Consider the following 19927-nt stretch of genomic DNA (forward strand, 5'->3'; position numbering starts at 1 on the left):
CCCCTACATAGTCTGTCCCTTCACCTCAGTATCTTACAATGCCACTTTTGCACTTCCTCCAATCACCATCAAAACTAAAACAAAAAAAAAAAGTATTTTTCCCATTTTACTATATTTGGTATTTTTTCTTCCATTTGCTTCTTCGCTTTCCTGACATTTCTCAGCTTCTCTTACCTTTTCCAAGTATTATTTGTGTCTTCCTCTTTCTGTGATCTCTTATAAATGAACATTAAGCTTTTTTTTTCTTACCTTTTCTACTGTTACTTTAGGCAGTTATAGCAGGTCTTTTTCCTCTTAATTTCCTAACAAAAATTATTGCTCTTACAATATATATATTTTGTTTTGCCCACTGCTTTTCTACTTCCCGTAGATTTTCTCATCCAGCTAAAAAAAATAATTTCGGTATATTTCCCCATTTTAACAAAGCTAGCTTTTACTGAAGTCTAGGATCTTTTTATTTCTGAGAACAACCATTCAAAGGCAAAGATCCCCTTGGATATCCCCCTTTAGGGTTCATTGATGTACTGAAACGGTATAATTAATCCCCTCCCCCACAATCTCTTTCTGTAAGGTAAATAGCCCCAGCCTGGACAGTCTCTCGGCATAGGTGTGAACCCTTAATATGCTGACACAGAACAGGCAGAATTGCAAGTAAGAAAATATATTGAAATGAAAGGGAAGTTCAAAAAACCAATTGTACCTTGGAAATCAGTAAGAGGTTTCCAGTGTTTATTGGCAGTATCATTTTGGAATTTCAGTGTAATGAGAACCTCCCAATTGCTCAAATGTGATGTCAGGAAAAATGATCTCCTTTAATTTGTGAAATAGTTTGCCCTGACATTATGGTATGGTATGATGATGAATTAGATCCTTGGTAGAGTGGTTATGTCATGAAGCTTGTACTCCACCTTTGGAATCTTCAGGCTTCAAAAAGCATTTGAGCCAATGATGGCAGCTGAGAAACAACATGAATTAAAGTCAGCCAGACTTACAGCAGAGTTACTCTATTTTTCAAACTATGCTATTTCTGTCCTCTTCTCAATTCCATGCATATAGAACCAGATTCCTGGCTTTCCAGAACAGGCTGTATTGCCAGTCCTAATATTTTAAGTTATATTCCAGACATTTGAGATAAGCTTTAGTTTAAAAAGATGTTGCTATAAATTACAACTCTTCTCAGCTCTTCTGCAGTTTGTTTCATGATCTTTTTATTTTTGTAATTAAACTTGTATGTCCTCTCTCTTGCCTTGTGCTTTCTCTTCCCGAACTGCATGTAGATTTGGAGATGGATAGAGTAAAGCAAGGTTCTGCTTGCGTTACAGAGGCTCTGAACCGGTCCCGACTGAGCACAGGTAGATCCTGTTCTTAGTGTGTGCTAGTCTCTGAACGTATGTCCCTAACTGTACGTCTAGTGCTGTTTGTCGTAGTGCTCACTTTGTGCTAATGATTTAAAATAACTACCAAGACTGAGCTCAATAGGAATGAGAAATTTATTTTTTGTTTGACCAGGCAGTTTCCTTCTGTTTCTTTGGGCTTCCAGCTCAGTCAGAAATGGCTACGATCTGCAATGATGTCATGAGGTGGGAGTTCCCCTTATTTTATATTCTCCCTCCCCTCCCTACCTACTCAGCTCAGCCACTACAGCAACAGTTCTCAGCCTGGGACCATAAACCGTAGCTCCCTCCATAACCCAGCTAGTGTGAACCATTTCTAGCCACTAGGAGGTGCTGTTGCACAGTGATTGAGATACCTTTTCCCCTTTTCCTCCTAGGGACTAGAAACATTGTCTCCACAGCATCCCTAACTCTGGCCTGCCTAGAGGGCCAAAGACCTGATACAGAGGTTTTGAGTTAGATTCCACATCCTCTATATGGAAGCATATAGTATTGCAACTAGACTGGCCCATCTTAAACTTCTTTATAGAAAGAAAAAAAAAACAAACAGAGAGCATTCTGGGACTTTGTTTATAATGTTTGCCTATTGAGGCTTGGATCAACATGCCCTGGAGTCAGATGTTTTATTAGAGGTAATGATGTAATAGATCTTGGTTTAGAAGCATTTTACTGGGCAGAGCTCAGTCAAAATGTAGGATCCTACAAGCATTCATCTGTTTTAAATGCCCGCTAAATCCTACAAAGAACTACCTCATGTAGTTGATTCTGTCTAGATTCTAAATGGCAAATGAATGTCACCATGCTTTCTTTCAGAAAAGTATAAATAAACTTGCCAAAATGGGAACAAAAGGAAAAGGGAGTTCCTAAAGTCAGAAATGTATGTATATATTTTATTAATTTTTGTTCGATTTACCACAATTTTCCAAAGTGGATCACAAAACATGCATCATAAAATTACAGAGTATAAATATCACATAATTGTGACAAAAATGACAAAAGCATAAAATAAAAAGCTAAAATCCAGTATTTCAGCATTTCTCTAGTGCCCTAAACTATAGATTATATGCAGGTACAATATGAATCTTCTCAAAGAGCTTGCAGCCTAAGGCAATGGGAGATATGAGTGATAGAAGCAGGATTTGAACCCTGGTTCAGACCATTAGGCCATTTGTTAGATGAGATAATAGATGTTAAGAGGTCTGGATAAATTCCTAGAGGAGAAGTCTAAAGCACATTATTAGCCAAGTAGACTAAAGAAAGCTAGTGGGGATATGCATTTCTTTGAAACAAATGGGTAAAATGCAATAAATAAAACAAATTTTGTTTGATTTGTAGACCCCCGACACAAATGGAGGGTGCCCACAAATTTAAACAAAATTTTTTGTTTTATTCTTTTGTTTCCCATTCAAGTCTATGGCCCATTGAAAAGTGCTGCAGTGCGATTGATAACTGTAGCAACCAAAGCAATTTCTGTAGCAGCTGGGCCAGAACCAAGGTAAGAGAAGTAGGTAAGTAGACAAGACGGAGAACTAATCAAGATGAAGCATTAATTTTATTTTATCTAGCCTATACCTGGCATCTGGATCGAGCGACCCTGATGTCTTTCTACTGAAAGGTCTGAGCATATGCAAAAAAACACTATTTTCTCAGTTGGATTTCAGAGGGAAAGCTTTTCTTTTCAGAAACTCTCTTAAAGTTAAAGAAGAGCTTTAAAAAATGTGAAGAATGTTGGCATTGGCAAAGGGCTTTTTCTTCACTGCAGTTACAGTGCTGTCATGAGAGAGAAGGGGCACTGTTCAGTGGGGCAGAAGAGTGGATTGGAGAGAAAGCAGTGAATGCTGAGTTTTGTTTTTGTCTGAATAGTACACTACTCTTCTTATCTGCAGATAGATTACAGTGAAGAGAAGTGCAAACTTGCCAGCCTTCTCAGTTTATTCATGATGTCCATGAGTGTTGCAAGTGTGCAACCATGGTTCTAAAGATAAGTTAAAAATATAAGGGGATATTGGACAGCTTTATCATGTACCTCTTCGTAAGGTAAAAGGATCTGAAAGCATTCTATTAACCAATATGTATGAGGTAGGAGAGTAATATAAAAGGCCTATATAGGAAATAGTTATGCCCACATCTAAACCATCAAAGTACCTAAAAAGGATAATCCCACCCTACATGATAGGATGCTTTTTCAGCATCCAGTGAGACCGCTACAGTAGGAACTTAGATAGTTTTGGATATCTGTATCATATTAAGAAAAAGGCAGGTATTATCAGTAATGCAGCGTCCTTTCATAAAACCTGTTTGAGTCAGATGTATAACTTTATCAAGTATTTGTTCCATTCTATAAGATAACAGCTTAGCTAGAATCGTATAGTCTACATTAAGTAGAGATATAGGTCTATAGTTGGAAGGAGATAAAGGGTCTCTGGGTTTAGGAAATACAACAATTTTTGCTTTGTTAAAGTCAGTAGAAATTAAGCCCATTGTTTGCATATGAGCAAATAAAGTATGTAACTTAGGAACCAAAAGGGAAGAAAACGCCTTGTAAATACATCCATACCGGGAGCCTTACCCACTTGAAGCGAAGTAAGAGCTTGTCCAACTTTCATCAAAGTTAATGGAGAATCAAAAAGTTCTTTCTCGTCTAAAGTTAATGTGGAATGGTTAAGTCATGATAAAAAAAAAAAAAAAAAAAAAAAAAAAAAATCAGAGATGAGTGAGTGATCTCCATGGCACTCAGAAGAATATAGAGTAGAAGTCACAAAATTGTTGAAGTATATTCCCTTATAGTAACCATGTTACCAGATTTTGACTTTAGAGAGACAATCCTCTTGTACTCTTTACGACCTTGCAGATAAGATGCAATTGAGAGACCTTATCCTATACATATCCCAACATGGTATCAAGAATTCTGACGAAAAATGGATTTACCAGTAGAAGTACTCAGCAATTTGTTATATTTATATTTGAATCTGTATAAAAAGGCTAAGGTTTTATTATAACTAGAGTTATCATGATCTGATTCAAGCTGTTTAATTTGATTTTCTAAAACAGCAGCTTCACATTGCTTTTCTCTCTTAACTTTAGCTGAGTAGCTAAGGATCAATCCTCTGATATCAACCTTAAACACCTTCCATACAATTGAGGAGAAACATGGACATCTCGTTATTAATAAAATATTCTCGAATATCTTCTGAGATTGTGCAATGAAAGTGGAGTCTTATAAAAGTTCTGTGTTAAATTTCCAATATGGGACTTCCAGAGGAGGGAAATCCCAGTGGATAGAAAGAAAAATCGGTGCATGGTCAGAAATTGATGTAAAAAATATTGGATAAAACATTAGTGTTTAAGAAACTTATAGATAGTAAAAAATAATCAATACGAGTGTAGGACTGGTGACAGAATAGAAAGTGAAATCTTTATCTGTTGGATATTAAAGTCTCCATGGATCTACTAAACTGTGAGTTTCCATAATATGTATTTCTGTATATGATGGAGAAGTTTTTCTAGGACAAGAAAAAGTTGGTCCATAACCAAATACAATGGTTGATTAAATTCTCCACCCATTGATACTGAAAGATCAGCATGTTTGAAAAGCACAATGGAAACATCCTGAAAAAAAAAGAAGAAACATTCGAATTAGGAGCATATACATTAAAAAGTAAAAGAGTGGTATCAGATATTGTATTTTGCACCTTCTGTAATCCGCTTAGAATGATAGTTATCAATATAAGCGGAATATAAATGAAATAAGTAAATATTTTGACCACTGCTGCTATCCAATGACTATCTGGATCTTCTTACTGTAGAACAGTAAGTGATAAGAATTTATGAACTAAAATAGCAACACCCAGAAGCAAATAAATGTGCATGTGGAACATGTTTGCACAAAACATTCAACTAGAAGACCAGATTAATCTAAGTACAATTAAGAACATTGATATGCTGTTGTGAATAAAGCAGCTAATATGAACAAATAGAAATAAAGAGAACACAAATGCACAGTTACACTGTACCAAACTCTATTCCTAGGGGTCAATGAGAATGGACGTCTAGACAGCTGAAACTCCAACCGGGAGATCAAAAGGCAGAGTCGTATACCTTATAAAATTTAGGAATTAACATATACTTGGCATAGAAGTCTAGCTCAGCTCAACCTAGTTAAGTAACTGAAATTGTGACCCCTACATTTTACGTTTAAAGCCAGCAAGTTGCAAATAAAGTGAGTGCTGGAGCAGTAAAATGAAACCATGAATCTGAAGTGAGAACTATCTCATTAACTGGATTGCAGTAATGTTAAAAATTCTGAGGGAGATAAACAGCTTTGAGATCATCGACGTTGATCATCCAACCATATCAGAAGTAATATGAAAAGAGTCTAAATAGGATCGCAAATCCTCCGGAGAATCATAAATCTTGGTGGAGTCATTGTGGGTGATTTGCATCTGGGCCGAATAGAACAGGCCATATTTAGCACCCATATCTCATAATCGAGGTCTCAACACTAGGAAGATCATATTCCTCTGCGCCGTAATTTTCGCCGAATCCAGTGTGAATAGGAGCCTCTTAGAGTCATAGAGTACTGGAGGACGTGACTTTACCGCTTGAAGTATAGTAAGGACCTATTGATACCGTAGAACTTTCATTATCACTGGGCATGAGTAAGTGGTTGTAAGGGAAGTCTGTGTGCGCGTTTGATCTCCGGGGGGGGGGGGGGGGGCGGATCAAATGTTAGTTGTAAGCTTGCCAAAATTAACTGATGCAAAAAGGTAAAAATGTTAAATCCTTCTTTACATTCTGGGATCCCCAGTATGCGTACATTATTCCTTCGGTTTCTGTTGGATAAATCCTCTACATCTTTTTGCAGTGCCGCCATTTTGACCATGATAACCTTTAACTCTGAGATGGCATCTTCACATAAACTGAACCTGTGCTCAGTCGCATCAAATCTCAGTTGAAACATGGTCACTGCCGTTAAATCAGGAAGTTCCAGTTTAATAGCGCACATTGGGGTGAATGCAATTAAGATGTGCTGAAAGCGGGCACCCCCTCCTAGGGGCACCATGCAATATTTAAGTTAGGGGTCACGTCAAGGAGGCACTAGGGGCGATTGTGTGCCCCTAGTGCCTCCTTGACAGCGGGAGCCCACAAGCAGTAGGTATAGAAAACAGATGCCGAATTTATCAACATCCATTTTCTTAATTCATTCACAGCCAGGGTTTCGAGAAACGGATGCTTGTTAACTGAGTGTCCGTTTCCAGAACCTGACTGCCGGCACTTTTTTAAAACTTTTTTTTCCCCAAAGTTTTTGTTCCTCCTACTTAATATCACAATGATATTAAATAGGAGGATGTACAGAAAAGTAGTAAAATTTTTTGAGCGTCAAAATATGCATTTTTAGATGCACATTTTTTTATTTGCATTGCTGGTGATTCCCTAATAACCTCATCAACTTGCATTTGAATGTGATGAGCACTATGAGTTTTGCTGCGCGTTGGACGTACATTGTGGAGGTGCTAATCCCTTTATTGTATAAGGGGATTAGGTAGTGCCTCCACAACCCACATCCAACCGCAAGTTAAACAATGCGCTCGGCCCCTTTGTCTCCATATTCAGTTTAAGCATTTCTTTCACCTGTTGGAGCTCAGAGATGATTAAGTCCGATGGTAGTATCAGATTTGGTTGGAGCATGTTTTTCCAGTGTTGGGGAATTGGGTTTTGTACACTTGGAGCCCAAAACAGCTGTAAAAGCAGCCTCTACCTTTCCTGGTTTTGAGCAAGACATTCTTAGAATAATGGTGGAGTTGATGTAGCTGCATTATTGTTAAGATTATCTCTTCCGGAATCATAAAAACATATGAAGCATAGGGAGCTGAAGTTTCAGGTTGTTATTTTCCTTGGTGCTCCACAGCACCCTGGGTTCCATCTTATGATGTCGCCTTGTGTGAGAACTCCTTCTATCCTCAGAGAACGCCTGTCAAAGGAAAGCAACTCTGCTTTCACTGACCACTGCTTGTATAACTTTCAGCAAGCCACTTAAACTCCTGTAATCAAATTCAAATTGTAAACCATTTGCAGCCTTGCAGCCAGGTTTATTATTTGGTACAGTGCTGTGTACATTTTTGGTGCTAGATTAAAAATCTATAAATATAGAAACACAGTTTCAGCCTGCTGAGGTTAGTGACTTTGGTGTTGTGGGGGTGTTAAATTTAAGCTGAAGAGGTTGAGTGAAATAGTCACTTAAGAAGTTCTTTAATGTAGCTGTGTCACAAAATCATAGGTGGGAGGTGGGGGAGTGAATATGAGTAGGAGTCTCATTTCAAAAGTCGGAGTATTCAAGAAAAGCTAATACTTTTCAATACAACTTCCTTCCCAACAATTGGACTTTACAAGCAAGGCTGTCTCCGGGGACAGCTGTAAAACTGACTACTCAGAAAGAGCTTGTGCAGGCATGGTCCTGCTCGCATATCACAAGTACACTGATGGAGACAGACTTACTTGCCAAGTCAGGAATCTGGCACAACTGCTTCCTCCTCGTACTCTGTATTTTGTGTCCAGACAGCAAGCCTGCCTACTCTGTACTGGGCTGCTCATTGCAGCAATTTTGAGATGTCCGATGCAAAGCAGCGTTTGAAATGAAATTTTTACCCTGTTTAGGGCTTTTATCACACTCTGTGCTAAATAAAGAGCTCAATAAAGAATTCCTGGTGTTTATTGATCCTTTTTCCTTCTGGTTGCTACTGCAATATTGGATCAATTTCCGGTTTGTTTGTTTTTTTGGACTTTCTCAAACTGTGTCTTTTAAAATTAGAATTCATAAGATGGGGGTGAGGGAGGGATTCCTTCTCCATAGTATTTTGCCACATTAGTTGCCTTTATGTGCATGAAGAATGCAAACGGGAGATTAATAATCCATACAATTATGTATGGGCATTTGTGGCAAATACGATTTTAAAATAAATAAATATCCATCAATAATTTTCCAAAATACACATTTTGACCCATTTATTTTGGAAAGGAAAATGCATACAAAAACATCAGTCTTTGTGAACTACCTAATGCCAGTATTCTCTCTCCAGCTTTAATGAGCTCGCCAGCCCCACCAGCATATTTATTGATTTATTTATTTAAAGCTTTTCTATACCGGCATTCATGATACAATCATATCATGCCGGTTTACATATAACAAGGGGTGCAATAACTTTGTTCTTTTAACCAGTGTCGAGGAAGTAAAAAGTTACAATATAACAAGGTTGTTGAAACTGGGAAGGAAGGAGACAGGGATAGACAAGAATTATATAATCTTTACAGAGGTAGATTATTTACATTGTGCCATAATGTCCCTTAATGGAAATTATTTACATTGTGCAGAAGTGTCTCTCAGTTGTGCAGTAAGGTCTCTCCATGGGTATTACCGTAGGTTCTCTCCCTGCTGTAGGATCTCTCCCTGGCTATTAGACTCGGGAAAGGCTTGTTTAAATAGCCAAGTCTTGAGCCTTTTTCTAAAGGTTAATAGGCAGGGTTCAAGTCTAAGATCCGGTGGTAAGGTATTCCAAAGAGCGGGGCCCGCTGTAGAAAAGGCCCGGTCTCTGAGAGCAAATATGGTGTGTGGATTTAGTTGGGGGAACAGTCAGCAAACCTTTGTAGACTTCTCTGATGGGTCTGGATGATATAGATTTATACCCATGTACTGTCTTGTTCTCCTTAATGGGCAGCTCATTTTGCAACAGAAATTAGTAGTCCGTGTTCCCAGTTTTGTGTGCAGATGCAAGGGTTTCTGCAATACAAGATGCAGCAGTGCATACAAATGAATATATTTAACATAGCATGGCCATATGCTTCAGACGCAGAGCTTGCCTTAAACAACTGTTCCTTGCAACACACAAAGCACTGAAATTTATAAAGGCAGAGCAGCAAAAGAGCACTGTGGTTTTTTTTTTTCTACTATAGTCTTTTAATCCTTTAATCCAGCAGATGTTGTACACTCGACGAGAAGAAGCGGACATTAATTTTTTGGCACTGCCGTGGAAGAATGAAGTGCCTCCCTAATGTCTTGGTGCCTCTCCAGTAACAGATATTGAGTGCTGTTAAATCCTTTTACAAGGATGTAACTTGTGGCTTTCTGGCTTAAGTGGCAGAAGATTTCTCAACAAGTACCTCTTTCGATTGCTAAAAAAACCCAATATTTTTGGTACTGCCTGAGCAATGGCAGCACGGAGGAAGTGTGGTAGGAAATTAGGGTGCTGCCAGAGGGTGGGAGGGAGGGAAGGGGGGGGGGGGCAGGAGAGTGAATGCGATGATACCAAAGGGTGAAAGGGAAGGCGATGTCAGGAGATGGGGGAGCTGAAAGGGAAGATGATGATGTACTGCGATAAAGTAAACCTCGTGCTTGGATGTACCACAGCATAGAGAAGGTTGGCATCCACTGCTGTAGAAAATAAAAACCTCTTAAAATGTAAGCTTTATTGAATTGATGTTTCCAGTGTTTGGAGCTCTTTTTTTAGGTACAGTCCGAACACTGCGTAAAATACGAATTTGCACTGGCCAGTTTGGTGCATTAGCAGCAAGGCTGCACACTGTCATAGAGGTTATGAAGAGTTGGGATTTTCCGCCCCAAGACTCTACCGAGGTGGTTTACAGAGAGAGAAGCTGTAGTCTGCTCCCAGCCATAGTTGTGCTAAGCCTTACCTCCAGCTCTGGAGAGCTCATCAGTCAAAAGGTAGACACTTGGAATGAGGGAAAGCTTTGTGAGCATGGCTGGCAGGGAGTCTCTTTCCAGCAGCTCACAAATACAGTAACAGTGATGTTTATTTCTCCTCTGTCACCATGCTTAAAATGTCAGTAAAGCAAGCATTGATCGTATTTATTTATTTACAATTATTTCTATACTGTGCACTCCCATGGTGGTCGTCTTCTGCACAAGAGAGGTTCTCAAGATCTGTTCCCCCCCCATACCTGAAAGCTAGTGCTATTACAGTCTGAAATCATGCTTTTTAACAAGTACTAAGTGAAATTATTGGGGACAGAAAAAACGGCCAGTTCATTTTCAGAAGGACTCATGTGCATAAAACAGTATTTTTACATGCAGAAATGAACTTTTTACAACTTGCCCGACCGACACGTGAGTACACTTACCCACCACAGACACCTCATGTTTGCACGGACTGAGCAGAGGTGTTCCACAAGGCCGGAGTTGGGAAGGGGCTTGGACTTAGGTAAATACGTTTGGATTTAAAAAATATTTATGTAAACTTTCACGGAAAATTTGTACAGGAGTTTTTAACAGCTATAACTTGTGCGGGTAGATTTGGTAATTCTCAAAGCAGACTTGCGTGCATAAGTTTGCTTTGAGAATTTGTGTAACATGTGCTTATTTGCCAACTTTTTATGCGTGATGTTGCAAAATGACCCCCCTTGGAGTAATTAAAAGCAATTTCCCAGGTAAAACAGTGCTTTACCTTCTGGAAGTGACCTGCCTTCCCAACATGGAGGTAAACTTGGATGCATATAGCCTGTGTGTTCGTAAGTTTACTTGCAGTGTGCAGAGGCCTCCCCAAGGGGGAGGGGTTTGCACTTATGCACATAAATCTTGTATTTTCAAAAGCGTGCATATATGGTTCCTCTCAAAATATCTGCACACAAACTAGCAGTTGTAAATGTGTGGGGATAGATTTCAAAGGGAAAGTACCGTTTGTGTATGATTTCCCTTCCAAAGCTGGTGTAACTTGTGTGCATATTTGATTTAAAATGTATGCAGGCTGTCACATAATGGCTCCCTTCATTCACAGGTTCTGCTTAGTTAACTGTGTAAAGTGCATTGCCCCATTTTCCCCCTGTGCCAATTGCTGTTACTTAGTACATGTGCTTTAGCTGGGTTGCCTTCTACAACATATTTATCAGTTTACTAATTGCATTCCTTTTACTACTTATTAACCCGCACCCAGTGCCAGGCCTGCTTCTGAAAGCTTGCCAGATTAAAACTGGAAATACGTGACTCCCAAGCGCTATAACATAATTAAATAAAAATGGGTATCAATTAAAACGTGCATTAAAGTAAGGCACACAGTCGCACGATTCAGGAGTGTACTGACATGAGGTATCGATTGGTATTAAAGAACCTGCCACCCCTGCAGGTCAGGAGGTCATACAACAAAATGCTTTAGGTGGTCGCACCCTGCGGGTGCATCAGAACCCCTCTCATCCTGAGCTCAAGAAGAGGTCCAGAAAAAGGCTACATATGCTATCCTATTTCGGTTTAACCTACTCCATTTAATACATTAGTGCAATAAAAAGGTCTCACATGCAGCTTTTCTTGACCTTCGTTTTAACGTGTATGCAGACTAATGTGGCAACCCCACTGCCTTATTCTGAACACGTCCTGTGCTAAACAAAGTAACCTTATAAAAATGTCACCGTCAGGTTGCCTGTGTGTGGGACCTGGTTAAAGTTCTTCTCTTTTGCACATTGAGTTACTTCAGTGAAAGAATGGAATACACATCTCAAGGTGTTTTCAGCTAAGCTGTAGGAACTTTTATTGCCAAGGTTGTCTTCGTTACATTTTGCAATGTGACCATAAGTTTATAGGAGAGGTGCAGTCTCCTTAGCGTGCACTCATGTGGGCTGTGAGATAACTGCAATGAAACAAAACATTTTCTGGCATCTTTAAGAGTTGATATACCATGCATTCTAGCTGGTATAGCAATAACCATTTTGGGGTGAATGTTTAATCATTCGCGTGGGCGCACATGTGTGCGCGCTACCCAGTGCGCACACATGTATGCCCGATTTTATAACATGCGCGCGCATGTTATAAAATCGGTGATCGGCACACACAAAGGGGTGCACAATTGTGCACCCTGCGCATGCCGATGCCCATGGGCTTCCCCCGTTCCCTACCCACTAGCCTGACCTTCCCACCCCTTCCCCTAGCCTTTTGCCCCCTAACCTAACCCCCTCTCCTCAAATTATTTTACCTTTTGCGCCTGCCTGGAGTCAGGCGCAGGTTGCGCACGCCGGCAGTCTGCTGGTACGTGATCCTTCGACACAGTGGCAAATGGCCACTGTGCCGGAGGCCTCTGGCTCTGCCCCTGCCCTGCTCCTGGACCGCCCCTGCCCCTTTTGTAAAGCCCCGAGACTTAGACGCGTCCCGGGGCTTTACGTGCGTCGCTGGGCCTTTATAAAATAGGCCCGGCGCGCGTAACCCCCCCCCCCCACCCCCGCGCATAGGGCTTTTAAAATCTGCCCCTTTTTGTTTCAATTAAGTCATAAACTTTCAGGGGGTAATATTCAAACAGCCTACAGAAATTTAAAGGCAGTTACCCACATATTATACCAATTTTCAAAAGGAAAAGTACTTGAGAACATCCATGTTTGTCAGATTATATAATAAAGTAGCACACACAACATTTTGAAAAACAGAAAATTTTAATTATTACTCTGTTTATGTTGCTTTTGATCCCCACAGTTACAGGACAAGTAGAAGGCTTATTTTCTGCAAAAGAGAACTGTAAAATTACATCTGGGGTTTTAATTGGTTCCTGCTACAAGTTGTGGCACCCTACCTAGTATGGGCCAATAGGATTTTAGAGTGAGCTGTAATTTGTGACATTCTTAGACGTGACAGTTCCCAGAAATCTTACTACTGGAGCTTGGGGCTGAGAAACTGGGAATGTATCTTCCCTTTGGGATCTGTCGGGTAGTACCTCCAAGCAAACCAGATTGCCCACTGTCATAGGCAGCTTGCTGGACTTGATGGAGCACTGGTCTCACCCAGCATGGTATTTCTTATGTAGCAAAGGATTTTGAAAACAGCTTACCTGCAAGATAATTGCTAAATACAGAGGAAGAATTATTACCAGCCACCTAGTTTTCTGGGACATACAAATGTACATGACATGCTCGGTTTTAATGTCTTGGAAAATTTGAAATGCTAAATGATAGACATATTTGTTCCCACCCTAAAGAATTGTTCTGGTGAGTTTATGGCACAGGAATTCCAGTGACTTCTGGCCAAATGTGCATGTAACTATAGAAATAGGTCAGGCCGAACCACCTCACTTTCCAATCTTCGTTGATGACTGACTGCAGCAGTACAGAATTGAAACACTAACTTTAGCGTCACAGCAGTAAGGTGTGATTGATTTGGAAGAGTTTCCATACAAAAATATATGCACTTATATTGAACATATAGGAATACATACAAAAGGGATTGAATTAGCTTATCTTTGAAATGTGAGCAGTAACACCAGTGGTTAAGGCTTCAGCCTTGACTTTTGACTATGCATCTTTCTTAAACATTTATATCGCACTGTTGTTCCCTTTATTTTTGGTGCCTTTTTCCCCACTGTGGTCCAATAATTCTGTATTTGTGATGTTAATGTGTTTGACTCCATTCTCCCGATTAAATAATATACGGGTACCTTTGAAAAGCATTAAGGAGGGAGCCGCCATTCCAGAAAAGAGGAGGCTGCTTAGTATGTGCCACCATTGTCAAACAGTCAGTCAGCAGCTGGGAAGCTTGGCCTAGCATATCATTGCTTTGCTGAGGAGGGAGAAGGAATTCCTTGCATCTGCATTTTTTAGGCCTATGTGATTTCCTTCACCATGGGAGGATTTACATGAAACCAAAAGCTTTATCTGCCAATCAGACTGTTTGCTGCCCATGTCCCTTCCATGAGGTGGAGACACACAGAATGAAATGTCTTCTATTAGTCTAGTATGTTATATATGTATACTGCCTTCCTTAGACATAGTCCAATCCAGAACAGTTCACAAAACCTGAAAATAATACAATAAAATAAATAGCAATGCATCATAAAATAATCTATCAGAAATACAAATACATAAAAATACACTAAGCATGGACCTACCCCATTCTCACTGAGATAATACAGAGCTGATCTCTTAACCATTCAAACAATAAATTAATACAAACTATTGCCCCTAATTCATCTTGCATACCCAAATAATTAACAAACACAACATCTTTCTGTAGATGAGATGGTTTATGTTGAGGCATGGACTTGTTAACCTCTTGAGGTCCCTTTCAGCTCTGTCTTTATGTGATTATATAGAGTAGTTTACCACTTGTCAACATTTACTGTGTAAAATATAAAGGGCCCAGAGCAGAGAAAAAAAAAAAACAAATCAACGAAGATGACTTGACTCATGGACATATCAGTTTCAAGTAACTACTTACGACTAAATATGGAGAGACAAAAGTACATCAAGGGTCAAGTGATTGAGAATAGGAAACAGAGAATAATGATCTTATCTGCCCAATTTACTTTCTGGTACAATGCCATAGACCTCAGTTGATCGCTGACATTTCCTTCACTCACAACCAAGGATCTTTTGTGCTTATCCCATGCTCCCATGCTCTTTTATATTATTATTTTGCTTTCATCACCTCTACTTGGAGGCTGCTTCCTGCATCTACTTTGTGAAGAAATATTTCCTACCAAATCCTGCCCTCTTCGAGCTTCATATCATGACCTCTTTTTCTAAAACCTCCTTTCCACTGAAAAATACCTGTGCCTTGTACATTATTTATACCTTTATTTATCTCTATCATACCCTTGGGTGCTCAAGGCTCATTTCATAGTGCATTTTGGTAGCCCTGCTGTGAATCATCTCTATTCTATCTCTATCTTTTTGAGATGTGGCCTCCAGAATAGGGCGCACTTGAAAAATGTGACAGACATAGACCTAATTTAAGTTGTTTTATGTACTACTACAATACACGAAATAAAGAATTTCCAAGCCTACTTTGAAAAAATGTCACAACGGTTACATATTATTAAGCTTCAAAGAGAGCCATTTTTGGCATTTTGTAAGTATTAATGAGAGGCCTCTTAGTAAATCTCAGAAAAGTGACTTGAGAATGAGGCCTGTTCTTGTCATGATATGTACAAAAACAAATCCATATAAACTGCAAACCAGAGCAAGAATTGTGGCAGGTGACCTCCAAGTGGGACAGTTTTCCAGTTATAGATTTACTGAAGAAAATAAGAAATTGGTTCACAGCTCAAGGCCTGCTTAGAAGCAGCCAGCAGACATTTGTGACTTGTGTTAATGATCCTTATCATATTCTGCTCATCTGAAAGCTTTTGAAGGACCAGTGCCTCTTCCAACCTCTCAGACTGTCACACTGGCTCAGTGATGACACTTGGCTCTTGTGAAGAACAGGATGTGTGGCCTTGTATCGCCATAATTCCATTTCGGTCCCCCTTAATGCTTGTCTTCCAGAAACAAAAACAAAAAACCTTACATGTCAGAATAATTTAGAGCATGTAAATTAATAAAGAATACCCAAACAAGATAACCTTTCAATTTCCAGCATCTTTTTTGAAAACACCTTTGTATCTTGCAAAATTACAGGAAGCTTGAAATTGCCAGAAGAATTGCTGAATATTAGCATATCCTGCTAGGATGTTTTGATTGTATTTAGATAATTATTGCATTCCTTTTAAGATGAAGCCTTATTAAGCACTCATTCTCTTTTAAGTGTTCAAATCTTTTGACTGCTACTAAGATCATCGAAATGTGTATATTTAGATCCATATAAATTTATTTATTTATTTAAATTATTTTAATATACCGATGCTCAAGTCCAAGTCTTATCGTACCGGAAGATAGAATTTCATGTAGCACTGACAGAAGAAAGCTTGATTACTGAAAGATGAACCAATTAGTTTTTTTCAATCTCACATTAATATCACAGTGACTGTTGTGACTGTTGTGCAGCTAACACACAGGCCGATACAGTAAAAACTGCGGGAGAGCGACTCTCCCGGCGCACGCACAGGCCACTCTCCTGTGCACGCGATTCAGTAAATTAATTTATTTAAATTAGGGCCCGCGGTAAAAAGAGGCGCTAGGGCACTAGCACTAGCTCAAGTTTGCTGGCGTCTGTTATAAAACCCGCTGACAGCCACGGGTTCGGAAACCGGACGCCAGCAAAATTGAGCGTCTGGTTTTCAACCCGCAAGCCGCTGGCCGATTAAAAAAAAATTTTTTTTTTAAACTTTTTTTTAACTTTCGGGACCTCTGACTTAAATATCGCCATGATATTAAGTCGGAGGTTGCACAGAAAAGCAGGCCTTGAGCAGTTTTTCTGTGCACTTTTCTGGTGCCGAGAGAAATTAACGCCTACCTTTGGGTAGGCGCTAATTTCTGAAAATAAAATGTGCGGCTTGGCTGCACATTTTACTTTCTGAATCGCGCGGGCATAACTAATAGGGCCATCAACATGCATTTGCATGTTGATGGCCCTTTTAGATGGCCGCATTTGCATGTTGCGGGCGCTGTTAGTTTCGGGGGGGTTGGACGCGTGTTTTCGGCGCGCTATTACCCCTTACCGAATAAGGGGTAAAACTATTTCGTCGAAAACGTGCGTCCAAATGCGGGTTAACAGTGCGCTCCGCCGTGATAATGCCATAATGCATGCGATAAATACTGCATCGTGAAATGCGTTTGCAAATTGGCCTTGATAACCACAGTGATATTAGCCATCCCAGAATGTGTAATAACTTTCCCTAGAAGACTTCTAATTCTTTAAGGATTGTGGTTATCAAGGAGAGTTTGTAAATAAGACAATTTATAACACATCATGAAGCACAAACATGAGCACTAAAGTTCACTTATTAAATTTAAAGCAAAAACGGTATATACTAACATTGAGGTACTCCCTTTTGGGTGTTACCCTTAAAGATACCGGACATTAAAAGACTACCCATAAAGATTTGCATTTTCCCTGTATTTTGTTTATTTTTTATACATACACACACACACCTAGCACCAATCACTTCTTCTCTCTTGCGTGCACACAAACATAGGTCCCCTTTACTACCATCCCCTACGTTCCCCTTTCTCGCACACATAGACCTATGCCTCCCAGTCGATACCCTCTCATTTCACAGCCCCTCTCCATACCACCCAATGATCCCCCACTCGGCCCTTGTTACTCTCCCAAATATTACCCCCCTTTGCTCTGGTGTGCTCTAGGCTCACCCCCTCCTCTCTTATTCCCTGCAGTTGAATCAGAAAGCAAAGCACTTATTCTCTGGTGAGATAGATTCAGCACAGCTGAAAGGAAGCAAGTCTTCAGCCAGCCTGTTGCCACCAGATTTTTGCTGCCCTTGACCCAGGCCTAATGTTCTTATTGACAAATCCAGGCCTGCCACCACCACATCAGGGCATATTGTGATCCACTATTACAAATCTGAGATGTTTTTTGATGTGGAAATCTATATGTCTGTATAAGCATCCTTCAGATCAACAGAACATAGTCAGTCCCTATTTTTAAGAAAGGAAATCGAGGTGCCCAGAGAAACCACCTTGAATTTTTCTCTTTTTACAAATTTATTCTAGGATGGGGTGGAGAGCTTCTATTTTCTTAGGAATTGGGAAATACTTGGAGTAAAATCCCTACTTACTTTCCCCAGATGGAATGGGTTCAACCGCATTGGTCTTTAAGAGGGAGAAGAACTCCTGCAGCAGTTCCTGATGATGAAATGACCCTCAAATGGGATCTGGTGGGTAGTCTGGAGGGACATCCAATATTAGGCCAATGGTTTACGTAAAACCTCAGTCTGTCCCTAACCAGTAGATCCTGTGGCACGGGTACCGTGATCTGGACTATGCTTGCTATGATCCAGTCAAAAACCCCATCCCATGTTTTGAGGGGGTAAAGGCTGTGGCTTAGGAGCCCTCTGCTGCCTTGGGTGGGCACAAGGGACCTTATGCATTTTCCGAATTAACCCGGAAAACGGCATATTCTCCAGTGGATACTTCCTCCTCTTCTGTGATGAAGAGAAGTCAAGTTGTGAAACCTGTTGATACCTCTCCTTCATAAAAAATCTCCAGATCTTTAACGGTATCCCCAGGAATGCTCTGAATTGGAACTGACTGGTATATCGGGAGTGAGGATGCAGATCTTGCCCTTCCAATAGACAAGGCCTTGAGAGAAGAGAACTTTTCTGTTGGGGCCTGGACCCCAAAGAACTCTGACATTTTGGGGAACCTCCCTTTCCGCCCACCCACAATGAGCTGGAAATTACTATAGGAGCAGATGACATCATTGAATTCCCTACAGGAAGTGACATTGGTACCAAGCTACTGAGCACTGGAAATAGGTCTCCATTAGCATTAATATGCTTGAAGCAATTGCACCAGTTCTTTGCATCGCTTTTTTTCAAAAACTGCTCAGTCTTTCTGTCTGGCTCCTCCTCAAAGAGTGCTGATGCTAACAGAGGTTGCAAGCAGGGGGTGGATTGGCCTATCAGGGGATCGGGCCTCCCCCAGTGGGCCGGTCGTGCTAGTCAGGTGGTCTGCCAAGCTCGGCCGTGACAGAGCCGCGCTCGGCAGACCACGTGGTATCTCCTGGGCCAGCCTGGGCGGCGAATCCCCGGGCCGGTCTTCATTGGGAATCCGCCGCTCATTGCAAGACAGGAGAGGAAGCTATGTCATCCTGGGTAACTAGAGGTGTATCAATGGCAAACACCTGATCCTTTAGAGACTGTTGCTATTCCTGGGACTACATCAAGGATGAGCTCTCCTCTCTGCAGGAACACTTCGGGGGTTTTATGGCTGTAGCCAGAATATTCTCACTCCTGGCATCAGTGGAGATGGATGCTGATGCTTCTTAACCTTCAATCAACTTATCCATAAGGGGAACCGAGCAAGAAAACTAAGGCAGCAAAATCAAAGGACTCTATGACCGCTCAGTGACCGATGAGTGCTCGATGTCCCATGATACATAAGCACTGAAAAACAAAGGAAACTTTAGCACTGACCCAAAAACTTGCTTAAGGATACCTAAAAGGGAAAAAATAGACCGCGGGGCCTTGCAATGAAGCAATTCCTGCCAGATTGGGAAGAAAAGAAATCCTGTGAAAACAGAAGAGTGAAAATTCACTACTGGTGGGCTTTGTGGAAAAGATGAGATGAAAGTGGCCCCATGTGGGAAGTATGCCAGTATGGCGTGCTCAATGTTCAGGAAACTTTTGAGATAAAAGTTCTATGCTGGCTCCATCTGATGTCACCCACTTGTGAGGACGGCCATCTTGCTTGGCCTTGGAGAATATGATTTATATGAACAAAAATGTTTTTGGTGCTGAATACTTACTTTGTGTGCATAAATTTATTTATTTATTTAACAGCTTTTGTATACCGATATTAGTAGACACATCATTTCAGTTTACATCAACAAAAGCAATAGAAAAATCATATTATACATAGAAAACATGCAGAAAGCATGTTTTCTGTGCAAAAAACCCAAACTTCAGCTTCTGCCCATAGACTAACATTAGTTCTGGAAAGTTTACTCCACTTCTAACTAAATTATGTTTCCAGCACTCAGAAAACACAAATTACACCAGAGCATTTGTCTGCATTGGAGAGAACTAACAAATACCATTTTTAACATGGATTTATATAAGAGAGTGCACAATTTGTGTGTGCAAAACTCCTTGCTGCATGGACAATAAAGTTTGCACCCAAAACATGTACTCCCAACTGTGCATTAAACTGTGCGC

The 19927-nt window shown here is 40.3% G+C and overlaps 1 protein-coding gene across 5 annotated transcripts in view; it reads left to right on the forward strand.

Moving 5' to 3' along the window:
* ARHGAP32 (Rho GTPase activating protein 32) overlaps window positions 1-19927 on the forward strand; it is a 694843-nt gene that overhangs the window by 540551 nt on the left and 134365 nt on the right. The gene's annotated exons all lie outside the window — the stretch shown is intronic.

Source organism: Rhinatrema bivittatum, chromosome 12 (genome assembly GCF_901001135.1).
Source record: "Rhinatrema bivittatum chromosome 12, aRhiBiv1.1, whole genome shotgun sequence".
NCBI lineage: Eukaryota > Metazoa > Chordata > Amphibia > Gymnophiona > Rhinatrematidae > Rhinatrema > Rhinatrema bivittatum.